Genomic DNA, 14,514 nt, shown 5'->3' with positions numbered 1-14,514 from the left:
ATATGCTAGACATCAGATGGATTAATACTGGATGGTTATGGTCATTTACAATTTTTAATATTACTGTTACATGTGAGCTTTGGAAACCTATTTATAGTGAACTCTGATATTGTGGAACTGGAACTACTTTCGGGAAGTTCTCTCACCTGTGTTATACAGAACATCAGACTAGCACTAGATGATCACAATAGTCCCTCTAGCTTTGGAACCTATGAATTTATGTTTACAGTGAAGTGGAAATTCAAAGCTGTTTCAACTCATTGCAATGAACTTTCACTCTTTGCTTTTTAGGGGCAAACCCAGCCGCCTCCTTCAGGTAGAGCCCTCCTTTTAGAGCAAAATCAAATGGGTAGGGGGAGAGGCTTGAGGGCATACAAAGTATAGATGAGCTGGAGGAAGGCAAAAGTGGGGTTGGAGGAGCTGTCACTACATAGATTCCTACAATCCCATAAGTCCCAGTGGAGACTACTTCTACTCGGGTTGGAGTACTCTTCATGGAGTGGCTCCATATGCTAGAGGTGGGAAGGAACCAGGTTTTGCCAAGTCCCTACACAAACATGTAGGATGTCAATTATAAAAGTCTGTCATTCTATAGCTGTACTATCTGCAAACACAACACTGTTCTATTTCATTCTGATGAACAGTTTACTATCTTTAGAAGCTATAATACTGCATATTTATAAACATACACATACCAGCAAAAAATAAATCTGTGTACTTATAACAGTGATGATAAAAGTTGTAAACGACAATAGCTAAAAAGAAAATATTAATTTTCTTACAGGAGGAAAAATAATTCACTACCTTAACACTGTTTACTTAAACTTTATGAGAAACTATGAAATTTGAAGGAAGTAGTGACATCCCAGTTAGTAAGAACTTTGCAACAACAAAACACAATACTCAAATGAGGAGGCTACCATAAAGCACAAATAAATGCCTGATCCTCTAAAGAGAACTGTATGGATGGATGTAAGCCCCATTCAGTGGGGCTCTGTGTAAATACAGGGATCTGACTGGGGAACTGCAAAGAGAACTGCTCAAAGAATTTATTATATGTTAGACTCTTCTGCAATAGCACATTTTCAAATTTGGGGGTGAGGAAGATGTTTAGGAATCCTTTAATTAATCTGACAAAAATAGAGTCTATAGAGTACCATGCGATAAACTCTATGTGGGACTTTTGAAGGAGATTGTTAAAAGCAAGCTGTTTGCTTTGTGTGAACATTTAAGATCTCATGGGCCTTCCTGTTATAACAGGAGTTTTTCCTAACACACTAGGGTATACTTTCTCTTCCTTTACTCTGATGCGAAGTGACCTCTTGGTATTAAAAAGTGCTACAGAGATGCCAGATATTATATCCAGTATTTCAGATGCATTTTAAAAGCAAAGTAATATCTTGATGAAGTTTAGTGTTTATTTGACTCAAACTACCAAAACAACTCAAAAATTATTTCAATAGTTCCAATAATTTAATGTTATTTTTAAAAGCATTGTGCTTCCCCCCTACTCCAAAAATTTGGAGGACTCTGAAAGGCAGGCATCAGCACCATCATAAAATGAAAGTCTCTCTTTAAGTCTAGTTTTTAAATGTAAGATCTATCAGAGATGAGTAGTTTGGCAGAATGACTTAGGTACGATACCGCCAACACACATGTAGAGACTTGGAGTTGGATTCTCCAGCCCAGTACAGCTGCTTTACACCATTGAGGCAACCAGAATACCAACTTTGTCAATAGCCGAGGGGTGCTCGCCCCCGCCACCCTCTCCCCCAAGGCCCTGCCCCCACCTCACCTCTTCCCACCCCACCCTGCTTTTTCTGGCCCCTGGGAGGCACTGATCAGTGGGGCTGCCAGTGGGCGGGACGCGCTGGGGGTAAGGGGAAGGAGCTGATACGCGGGATGCTCCAGCCCCCGGAACACCCATGGAGTCGGCGCCTATGCAGGCAGCACAAAGTTGCACAAGGGAACTCTACTGCTACGAAGTTGGCAGAGGCAAAAAAGCCTGCTCCTGTGCTGGTCTCCCCCACACTCCAGGTGCAGAGGTAGATAAGATGTTCCAGGGCAGAAGAGCATTCAGCTATACCATTTCTGATCTCCCACTGGCTTATAGTCACTGAAAGACTTTACACCAGAGGTATAATATAGAGTTCCTCAACAGATCTAATTTATACAGGGGTGGGGGGGGGTGGATATTGGGAGCTGCAATTAACTGCTGACAAACCCTCTGCACAGTTCAGAATCCAGCTTACCCTATTTAATTTAAAAGAAAAACAATTCTTAATTTAACATTGATAGTTTAGAAGTCATATGTGGGGGATTCTACAGCCATAGCCAAAGAGGAAACTTCCAACTAAGAAACTTGTTCTGACTCAAATACAGTTGTTTACAAATAATTTGGTAGGCCACGGAGGGTGGGGGTCACAGAGCTTATGAAAACAACAGTGTTTTATGACTGACCAAAACACTTCTTTATGAATTTCCTAAACACAGTTTGGGTGAATCCCTGACTGATAATTCATCATGAGACTTGAGAGTCTCATCAATAGCTATTAAGATCTGAAGTTCACTGTGGTATAAGCTTCAGTGAGAGATGTAGTGGGTAATTATAAATTCCATACATAAAAGGGCCCTTATAAACACCAATTGTGGTAAAAAAAAAATAAAAACTTTTCAACCCTAATTATTGCAACAGGTGGTGGTGATCAATGCCGATCTCTGGCCTACTCTATCAAAGTGTGGGGTGTGTCCCTCCTCCTGGGGTACATTAGTGTACAAAGAATTAGCTGAAGGGGATGGGAAAATGTCTAAATGAAGATGGTTAAGCCTTTAACAGTTTACATTGGAAGTGAGGAGTAGGAGCATATTTGGTTTCATTTCTCTGAAGTGGCTCAGCTTTCAGAAGTCAGGAAAAGCTGCTATAGATTCAAAAAAACAGTTCCACTTGGTCAGCCACCCTTTAAGGTTTGGAAACATGCAACAGCATGACAGATAGTCACCAACCACTCCAGGAATGCAAAGTGAAATAAAAAAAAAAAGACAAAAATTCAAAACTGGCAGTATTGTTGGAGATATCTGCTCAGAAATTTTGACCGTGTTTGTAGGAGACCCTGAGATATATAGTACATAACTAAATCATGATAATCTTTGGGATTGTAAGGTTTAAATAGAGGACTTCTGAACAGTAAAAGATATCAGATTTTGTTTCTCTATCTGCTATCTCAAATAAAGTCAGTGTTAGTTGCCTAAAAGAGTAATCCGTACAGTGGTTGGCATTTTAAAAGTCATTATTTGCCATTAGTTACCATATGAAATATCACAACCCCCCTTTCTTTACATTAAGAAATAACTATGGCATCTGCTGGCAAATACTGTTAAAAATGGCATGCACTGAAGTTTACCTGTACTCATGATATGTGCTAGATTGGCATGAAAGAAGCGTATATGAAGAACAAAGCCCTGCACTCGCCTTTTGAAAAAAGGTAAAAAAATAAGAACAAAAACAAAACAAAACCAAAACAGGATGCAAAGAATATGGAGGAAGATACAAGATTCTAACACTCAATTTTGATCAGATGATCCAGGTCCAAGCTCAAAATACTGTGGGTAATATTGAAGGAGCAAGGAGGGGTATATCCAACATTGGAATATAAGGCCATGTTATTTACTGTAATGAGACTTAACCTCATTAAACCATACTTGGGAAACAAAGATTTGTAGAGCTGCTGTATCTCCCTCTGCACCAGCAGCTTACTGGAAATTTTAAATGGAACGTTTTCAAATATAGCAATTTCCAGTACAATTAATTCATTGTCTAAAGAAGTGTATTGTTCCGACTTCCAGGCCAGGATGAATGTTTCACTGCTAGGATACTGCACATCAAAGGAACTACTTGTGTTCCCAGACACAAAGTTTAAAGGGTTGAAATGGTTTCCCCAGAATACACATGGAAAGAGGAGTTAAAAAGTTTCAGTGTAAAATTGTTGTGTGCCTAGAAAGTAGAACCTTACTAATACACCAAAGCACAAAATTAAAAAGTGGTCTATGTTCAGGTAGCTTCCCTGTCAATCTTAGGGAAGGAAGAATTCTAATTAAAATAAAACTACTCTCTACTTGTAGTTGCTTTCCCAGATACATTCCTTTCGAGTTACACCAACCTAGACTTCCTGAGACATACGTACACTCATATTTGAATTTGGACCCTGATCTCTGAAATACTTTATGTTGTTCCTTTAAAACAGCAGGATTCTAGCCAAACATAGCAAACATTAACAGCAAAGTAGAATTATGTACTGTAGTAACTTGAGAGGAATAGAAGAATGGACAAACTGCAGTGCCTGTGCTTGAGGGCAAAGGGATAAAAACATAAAATAAGGGAAAATAAAGAGCCCACAGGGGGAGGAGAAAACCACTTATTTTAAGAAATGTGCATACACCAACCCCCCATCTCACTCTCCTTTCCCCCACCCCAACTGTATTCTGCATGACAGCCTCAGTTTTCTATAAACCCAATGAGGCTTGAACCGGGCCCCTGGAGGCCTGATCAGTACTCTAGCAATCAGAGGATTTTTCAGTCAAATATGAATTTTAAAAAATATTAAAAAGGTGCAGCACTAATCCATTAGCCCAGCTGTGATGAATGTGCAAGTCTGCATTTAGTACTATATCAATCTAGTGTGGACCATAATAAGAATAAAGCTGTTTTTTTTCCCAAAAATGTTTATTATGGACGTGCAGTAACAGATATTAAAGTGTGAAATCTGACGGTCTTGTCTTTGCAAGACTTGATGCACACTAAATGCACACCACTTTAAATCAGTTTTCAATTATTTAAAAGCTGGTTTGGAGCCTATGGACTCCTGGGAGCTGAAGAGTTTGTTAGGTACTGTTGCACTGTCCTTTACTGCTGATGATACTAATCTCTTTTGTGAAGCACTTTGAGATGTTCTGATGAAAAAGCACTATATAACAACTAGGTATTATTATTAAAGAACATTAGATGGAGGTTTTAGAGGCCTCAGACCTTGGCTAAATCAGACAACCGGAAATTAGGAGATGAATTTATCTTATGTATTCATAAAAAGTCAAAACCAACACCAAATTAACCTTGAGATTATGCTGGATAGATAAAAGATAGTGAAGCAGTTATTTTGTAGAAGTAAAAGGCTCTTAAGCCTACAAGCTGTATCTTAAGCTTTTTCCTCTTTAAATTTATATGCCCTTGTGCTGGATTCCTTTCTAGTAGCCATGAGGAATACTGACACCTGAAATCTAAGTTCAAGCCTTTCCTCTGCTCCATAGGAACCAGACCACGATATAGAATCTAGTTAGGTAATTAGTTAATTGAGCTGGAATTATATAAGGGAAGATTAGTCTGGCAGCAGAGGCAATTATATAAATCTTCTCTCTTTTGTATTTGATGAAAACTTTTGCCCTTAGAGGTATCGGATGGTAAGCAAATAAGTCTTAACTTAATGGGTACACTGTTCCTTCATTTCATCAGTGTGTTTCTTTTCTCCTAGCACATTAAATTTGTAACAGGCTGCTCAGGTATATTTTGGACAGCTCTTACTTGGAGAGGCAGAGGAAAGCAGGTATCATGTGAACAAGTGTTCAATATTCTTACAGATTGCAATAATTTTGCTACAGTCAAATTTCAAACCTTTAAGTGTTTCCCCACCAAATGAAGGGTGAACATGACCCCTCGCAGGCTGACAAAAGTCACCAGTTCCTGGGCATCTTTCTGATGAGTACAGATGTTAGGTACTTCATTTCTGAAGACAATTTAAAACATTTTTATAAGTATTATTACATTCAGCTAGGACTCTGAAGAGGCAGAATATTCTGGTTATGAAATACTTTCACATATGAACTTCTCTAGCTAATTAGGATGCAAGCATGTTTACTACAATTTGATGAGTTAGGTTTGGTTATAGATATGATTAAACAGGTGTTGTGTGACCTGAGATAGCAGAATCCTTATTTTTCATAAAAGGAATGTTTCTCAGATAAGAGTCATGACTATTTTAAGTTTTGTTGTGGCTATCTGGATTAACATCTTTATCATAATTTTTCCTAATAGCTGCAAATTGTTTTATTAGTTTCATCCTTTTGGTGGAAGAAAAGCTTTCAATAGGCCTTTTAGGAGTTACCTTTGACCACATACACACTTGTGGTTTCAGATCCAAGTAAGATGACATTCGTTGTTACAGAAAATACACAGAAGTAAATTCTTCATGCCTCGTCCCACTGCTGACTCAAGAAATGTCATTTCCACAAAAGAACTGTGTATTTTTGGTTACAAATGCTTCATGACAGTCTGCTCGATCATTCGGGAATACACTTTGCTAGGATTAACAACATTAATTTGGTGTCTATTTTCTGAGACAAGATTTAAATGTTTTAAGATGTTTAGAGACATGTTGGACAGGAAAGATCTTTGTGACAAAAGTTGGAATCTTCAATTTAGCTAAGTGGAAAGTATCACAAATACAAGATAGATATTTGCTGAATGAAACAGGCAGCTTGGAATCCCTAGTCCTACAATAAAGAAGATCTATCATGCAGTTTAAATCTGCTCTTTGTAGTGCCCTAGTGTTCAAACAATGACAAAAAAGCTGAAAGATGGAAGTGTGTGTAAGAACATGACACGGTGACATAACTATATTTCATAGAAGGCTTTTCCTACAACTCATCCCCTAAAGATTTCTTCATTGGAAGGAAGATTAGGGTCACAGTCTTAAAACTCATGATATTGTAAACTGTGTACATATTCGCACAGCATTTCAGACCAACCTGTCTCATAGAAGAACACAAGAGGAATCACACAAGGACAAACACAAAACAATTATATAATGTTACAACTAAAATAAAGACATACTACTCTCAATGACATTTACTAGAAAAAACTATGATAAATAGTAATTAAACAGCAGGAATCTTATCACTAACCTATAATCTCAGCAAAATTTGAATGGGATAGAGCTCTTTCACCAGTGCCTCAAAAGGACAAGAAACTCATCACTATATGTGAAAGTAGCATTTGAATAAGAATAATGAACATCAAATATTCATATTTTTGAGACATGGTGGGGCAATCCTAATGGCTATGCTTAAAAGCAACTCTCTTAGCCAAACAAGGAACTTGAAATTTGATTTCTCATTTTTAAGTACCAAAGGACACAATGCAGGTTTATGAAGCCATAAATAGTATTTATCATCAAATAATTTTTTTTTAAAAAAATACAGGGTTTGAGAGATCTAGCTTTTGAATGGTTGAAGACTGGCTGTTCCTGATATTAGAAATAAGTTCAGCAGTTAAGCAAGCCATCTCCAACTTTTAATTTTTATATAGAATTCTTATGGATGTGATAAGCTGGAGGGGAAAATAGCATGACAATATAGATTGTATGAACATTCTTTTATGTAAACTACATAATGATTGTCTTTATCTTCTAAGAATGTGCTTGATAGACTGTTTAATATATAAGTCAAACAGCTAGTGACAAATAATCTAATTGTTTATGGCTTTTAGTTATAGTTATCATCAGTTCCTACATTTGCTAAAAATTAGCTCCAACCAATGCAAATTTCAGTTTTGCACATGATTTTTCAAGGCACCTAGCGATGTATGCTTTATGTCTACACTTACAACGGTATGATTAAGCCTCCTCCCCCCTCTTTTGGAGATTGCTAGTGTAACTAAAGGTAAGTATCAAAAAGATCTGTATTAAATATTCAATACAATATTTTCTGGTTTGAACATCTTCATAGGCCTGACTATATAATCTAGAAATTCCTTATTACTTACTGGGATTGTCACAATTAGGAAGTCTTTAGAAGAAATTCAAAGATTCGAGTTAAATTAATTCAGTTAAGGCTGGCTATCATTTTTCTTTCAAACTAAGAACATAACACTGACAAACACTATGAATTTTTAAATTTTTTTTTTTCCTGACAGGAAACTCCTTAGACTAAATTCTGGAAGCCCATGAGGAGTGCCAGGGAGAAGGGGGAAGCAGGAAGCTCTTCCCCTCTCTCTCTGCACTTGTTCAGTGGGCAACCAGCATACCGGTCTGCAACTTCTTGAGCACAAAGGATAGGAGTACAGCACACAGACAGGTTTTCCACAGTAGTGAAGGACAAGCTGGTTGAAGTGAAAGCCACATGCAGCTGGCCCCTCCCTCCACTTCCCCCTCCCCCACCCACTAGTGGCTGCATGCCAGCACTGGCAGGGAGAATGTATTACATCATTTAATAGGTGAAGTAGTCACTGCTTTGAGCACACCTCAAGGAATTCTTTTCTCTTCACAATAAAACAATTGAATCCATTAGAGTTCTTCCAATACACACAGAACTTATCTTTAATGAAAAAGTTACCGGTCACTTATAGACTGTTTAATTTTATAAAAAGGCAAAACTTTTAAAAGAACCTAGTTCTCTTTGGGTTACTATTTAGAGACGATATATCAACAATATTGTTTTATAAAAGGTCAAATTTAATCATTTTCACTCAAAGCTTTTTTTAAGACCATGCAAAAGAAGCTAAAAATGACAATAAATAAAGGGAAAATATACATTTGGATTCCAGTACAAATTACCTCCATATGCCTTAAATCAGGGAATGCAGTTATTTCAAATCTCAACTTCTCTTTTGTAACTCAGACAAACTTAGTAAGAATTCAACATAATCCATGAAATATAGTTTTACTATAATGCAGAAGTAAACCCACAAATATTCAGTCTTTTAGCAAAAGTGCAATTGTAACATAAAATAAAGAAGCAAATTGATCTACTAATAAGATTTCTGCACACAACCTTTAATGAAAACCCACAGAAAAACATGGACTAGCAGCAAGGTTTTTTTTGTTGTTACAGCACTGGATTTACATGCAACATCATCAAATGGTAGTCAGTCTAGACAAAAAAAGATCTAAGATATAACCAACATTTGAAATCAAAGCCTATTTCTCACTAAGACAATGAATCAAATTTTCTTATTAAAAACTTATTTGAATACAAAAATAGGAATTATTTTAAATGAACAAGCAATATATATATCTATTAATAAATCTGTTTATTGTCAAAACATTATGTAGCACACTCACTTTTTTCAAAATATAACACCATATATGTAACGGTTCATTAAATTTAATTGGCATACTACAAATTTATTGTACTGAAATATATATATAAGATTTTGTATAACATGAAATGTGAGGTAACACTTCAAGTCATGGTTGCTGAAAAAAATCTTTCAAGATTTGTCAAAAACAAAGTCCTCACCTATTTAGTAAAGCCTCTGAAAGCTCAAGTTTATCACACAGTTTTACAAGGTATTGAGAAATGAAATATACTTTGCTAGAAAAACAAATATTTTATAAAGTATCAAACAGATACTAGGCAAACTCAAAGTAATAAGATAGGCATTCATTGATCTATTTATTAAACTTATAATTTTAGACCTGCTTTCAAAGGCTGAACAAAGAAAGTGCTCCTTCTTAATTGTCTTTCTTCTCTCTGGATGCCATTTTACAGTTAACATTTAAAAATAAAACTCAGACTGAGGATGTGGAAAAGAATTATCCCCCTCTCCCCCCCAAAAAAGACATCTGATAGTATTAAAAATCTTAGTCCTTTCTTGCCCCTTTCAAGTTAAGGGAGAAGATAATTTGTGCATGTTACTAGGTCTCATTTTACTTTACACATGACCTCTGGTTCATTAGTATCTTCCTAAAAACTAGTTTGCATATACAGGATATACATTGCCTAGACAGGGCTGAGAAGAAAAAAAAGACTGGTGAAAAGTGCACCTTTAAAAGTATATGACGACAACAATTACTTGTAGCATCATAGGCTACAAATCATTTTATTTTTTATCCCAGGTTTCAGTTACCAGAGCAAGATTAACGCTATACTATAATTTTAACTATTGCAGAAGGGAGAGATTGAACTGCAAAACAGTATTACTGGATCAGTCAGTGTGCTAACTACAGTAGTCACTTTGAACAAAGATAATAGCCAGAGATTTAATTGTATGCGTTTCTCTCTCTTTGTAAGGGTCACATTGAATATTTGTGCAAACTAGCATATGCTGAAAAAAATCTGATCTCCTTAAGATATACTGACCACTTAATAAAACTGCTACAAAGCGTATTAACACTAGTTCAACTAAGGTTGAATTGAAATGACTGAACTAAATTCTGCTCCGTTACATTCACGGAATGTGACTGGGGTTACAGCAATTTACTGCCAAGCAGAATTTGTCTCAATATTTTAATTATTTAACTAAAATAATTAAAAGTTAAAGTTCGCAAAATAGCCAAAACTCTGTGGTGTGGTGATTTACATAGTGCCATAAGTTAATATTTGGGTGCAAAATGCTACTTACACTTCTGTCTGACCGTAACAGTTTAAACTTATGATGCTGACATATTGTGTAAATGTGCAAAATAAAACAACTACTCTAACAGGGAAAGAGAGGAGAGTGTATGTCTGTCAAAGGGAGTATGGCTGGCCAAAGAGAGGGTACATCATGAGGAAACTATAAATCAAACCTGTTCTGTAGATGTGCTAGCAGATTAGAAGTGACTAACAGGAAGGTGCAAACTAAAGTACCACCCCCTACACCTCTGATCATCTGTTCTCATGAACACTCACATCCTCCCCGTCCAGTCCACACAACACTGCCACTAAAATCCCCTTCTTTGACTGTTATTCTTACATCACCTCTTTGAATCCTTCTACTCTCTCTCCTGCTACTGGATCAAGTTCAAGCTTCTTGTAACTACTTGTAAAGTCTTTCATTCCCTTTCCTTATGTACCTGTCCTTGTCTCATCTGCATGGCCCTCCTGCCTCCTCAGCTCTGTCCATTAAATTAACTCTGCCAATTTGTCAGCTTCTTCCACATTGCTCCCATGCCTTTTCCATGAGCTGCATTTTCTGAACTCAAGGCAACCACACTCCCTGCATTCACATCTCTCCTGAAGACCCACTCCTACTGTACCATCAGTGGGAAAACTAGCTGACTTATTCTGTATGTCTGGGAGTAACACACACACACACACACACACACCCCCTATTTGTTGGAGAAATAAATTTGTTAAGCTAACCTTATTTTACCAAAATATGGCCCACCATTACTTTTACCTTGCTATTAATTTGTTGTATCCTTTCTCCCTACTCTCTATTTGTGAACTCCATGGAGAAAAGATCATGGCTGCTTTTCTGTTTAGAAAGTACCTAGCAAAATTGTGGACACTATCAGTAATAAAATAATAAACGCTAAACATTTTAAAAATCCAGAACTACACATAAGAGCCTTTACATGCTCTTCATTAGTTTTCACAACCAAAAACGCTGCCAAGTTATCAGCTTTGTCACTACACATTCACCAGGGAGACACCTGACAATTGCATAGTAGCAATAATTTCAGAAATGCACTACTTTGACAATGAAAGGGGACATTCACTTTGTTCTTTACAGCAGTGCTATGGTCCATAAACATCACTGGTTATCTGTGCATCTGGAGTGATGCGGGTTGGGTGGGGAAGCATCAGAATATATCAAGGTAGATCAAATCTGCCAAGTATTGAGAAATGCTGTCAAGATATAGCAGGCACTACAGGAGTGTAATTCCTGTCTATAGTTCAGTTTCTGTGAAAACCCCAGATAATCTACAGTGTTTAGTGTGTATTTTACACAAACAAACAGTTTTCCTAAGGGCATCTGCAAGTTGAACTCTATAGCAAAACTGAACTGTCAAATCAATACAACGTACTCTACCAATGAATGCACCAAAAACTGCATCTGTCTAACTTGTCCATTCAACATTGTAGAATCCCATCTCATATTTGCACTTCTGACCATGACTACATGCCTACGTAAGCACATTTTACATCTGTTTTGTACATGCACTACAGAATTTGGCCCATGGAGACTTCATTAAATCTAACACCAAACCATTACAGAATAATCAAAGCAATTGATTTTCAAAATTTAGCTCGGTCATAGGCTGGGGAAAAAAAATATAATGATTTTACTTAATCGAGCTATTCCTGAAAAAAGGCAACTTTATATCTATCAGAAAAAATACTGAATTCCAGTATAGCAAAGACTGAGTTCTCAAAATCCTCAATAAAAATAACTTTCATATGAAACATTTTCTACAAGTAAAACTCCTTGAAGAATAATATTTCTCTCAATGTTAAATATCACTATACAAATATCTGCAATTGAGCTTTTTAGTAAAATTAGAAAAATAGTTTTCTGTCATCTGTATTGAACTACAGTATAAACTACTTAACCCAGAATAACTTAACTTTCACAAGGTTACCTCCTTTGGATTTTCTTCTGAAAAAAAACGAAACATGAATGGCTCATTGGCTAACTTGTAAGTAGCCATTAGCAAAAGAAACACTAGCTTTGTGAAAATCAACTTCATGAATAAGTGACACTCGAAATACAGAGTCAATACTGGAAGACAAATCCTAGCTATTAAAGTTAAACATAGTATAATAGAACAAACAGAAAACTCAAAATACATACATGAAGTAGACAGAAAAAAGAAATTCAGAAAATTTGTTGTAACATTGAGTTTCAGAAAAATAATGGTACATATGGTTCATTTTTAAAACGTCCAAGGTAATTTTTTCCATGCACACTCACTGAAGATGGAGGTCCATTTACTATACTGGTGTAACAGAAATGACTATTAAATTCCATAAGGAGCAGTTCCTGCAATGATCATAATTGTTTTTGTTTAGAAAAAAAAAAAAAAAAATGTACAGTTTAATACATTACCAGAACTGTTTTAGGATTCAGTAACGCACAATACAGTAGATGCTGTCAGCAATTTAAAATTTACCATTATATGATTAAATATTCATGATTTATGTGTTAATTATAGTATATTTATAAAGATTTGGATGTTTTCCATTCATTATTGATTTTCATTGACGATACTATGTCAGCTTGCTATTTTATTTTGTACTGTAAATAAATGTATTTTCATTCTTTAACGTCTGTAGTGCTCTCTCATGAACGTTGAACTTACAATGTCATCGTCGTCATTCAATTTCTTTTCTTTGTCGCATGATCTTCATGCTGCCCGCTTCTTGTTTACTGTCAGTGATGAGACAGGCGTTCCATGGCACTGTTGTAGTTGGTGTTGCAGATTTTCATGGCAGCTGTGCTCAGTTTCTTGTCCTTCTGCTTACCCACTTCCAGTACCTTGCGTCCTGTGTAGTTTGTCTATGTCCAGCCGTGCCCCAACCTTTTCTCATCTGGTCAGATGCACCGCGAGGGTGGATTCTCTTTTTTGGTGGTTTCAGGTTTGTTGTTTCTGATTCAGTGTTGCTTTGACTTTCACTGCTCCACGTTGTCTTCGTTTTTGGAAGAGGCTTTCAGCTTCTTAATCTTGGGTCAGTTGCTTGCTTTGTTACCAAATTCTTGATACCTTCTTTGTTTTGTAAATCTTGCAGTGAATGTTTGTTTTTAAAATGCGTCTATCATCGGAGTTGGCAATTACTGTTGTTAAAGGCGGATGGGATACGGCAGCGACTTCTTCTCCTGGTTTCATCACAAATTTTTATGGCCTTATTTTTTGAAGGTCTCCGGCGGAGGGAGTGTTCCTTCTGAATGGCAGTCAGCTTGAGACTGAACGTTTTATCTGGAGTATTACCTTGATTTCACTAACAAGTGCCATGTGACCTTGTTTCTCGTCTTACTTGACTGTAAAAGCCAGGCCGCTTATCTCTTGCAACAACTTTGTTTCTTGAACAATTGGCTGACAGGATGAGTGGACTTGTAGGTTAGTTTACTCCTTGTATTCAAACACAATCGTAACAAATAATCTTCTATTAGTTTGCGCTTTGCTTAGATTTATTTCTGTCTATTTTTACAGTGCAAATATTTGTAATAAAATATAAAGTGAGTACTGTACACTTTGTATTCTGTGTTATAACTGAAATCAATATATTTGAAAATGTAGAAAAACATCCAAATTATTTAACAAATTTCAACTAGTATTCTATTGTTTAATAGTGCAATTAAAACTGCAATTAATCGTGACTGATTTTTTTGAGTTAATCGTGTGAGTTACTGCGATTAATCGACAAACCTAGCAGCAACGTATCACTATCCTTTTGCTGTGTTGCTCCTAAGTGGCTGTTGCTATGGGGAGTGTTGAGCAATGTTTCCCCTGGGACCACTTTTTCTACTGTGAATTGTCATCAGCAGTGGTTGCTTTTAACAAGCTGTTGCTGCAAACAAGCGTCTACTGTATTTCGAATATTCCTCCCTCAAAAACATAATTTGTGTCTCTCCCTCTCTCTCAAAAAAAGAATTTCCTCTACAGACATACTGTGACTACACTGGTGATAGTTCAAATATAAAAATGACACCACACACAGGTCACTTGTCAAACAATTTTCAAGTGCAAAATTTTGAGTATTTTAGAGTTTGGACATTTGTGAGCTTTTCCGGGTGATGTTAACACATTCTTCATAAGGAAC

At 36.5% G+C, this 14,514-nt stretch overlaps 1 protein-coding gene across 1 annotated transcript in view; it reads right to left on the bottom strand.

The window, feature by feature from the left end:
- Positions 1-14,514, bottom strand: part of HOMER1 (homer scaffold protein 1) — a 170,141-nt gene that overhangs the window by 59,206 nt on the left and 96,421 nt on the right. The gene's annotated exons all lie outside the window — the stretch shown is intronic.

The sequence above is a fragment of the Chelonoidis abingdonii genome, chromosome 6, assembly GCF_003597395.2.
Source record: "Chelonoidis abingdonii isolate Lonesome George chromosome 6, CheloAbing_2.0, whole genome shotgun sequence".
NCBI lineage: Eukaryota > Metazoa > Chordata > Testudines > Testudinidae > Chelonoidis > Chelonoidis abingdonii.
Note: the sequence above shows the minus strand (reverse complement) of the source record. Positions and strands in the feature narration are given on the sequence as shown.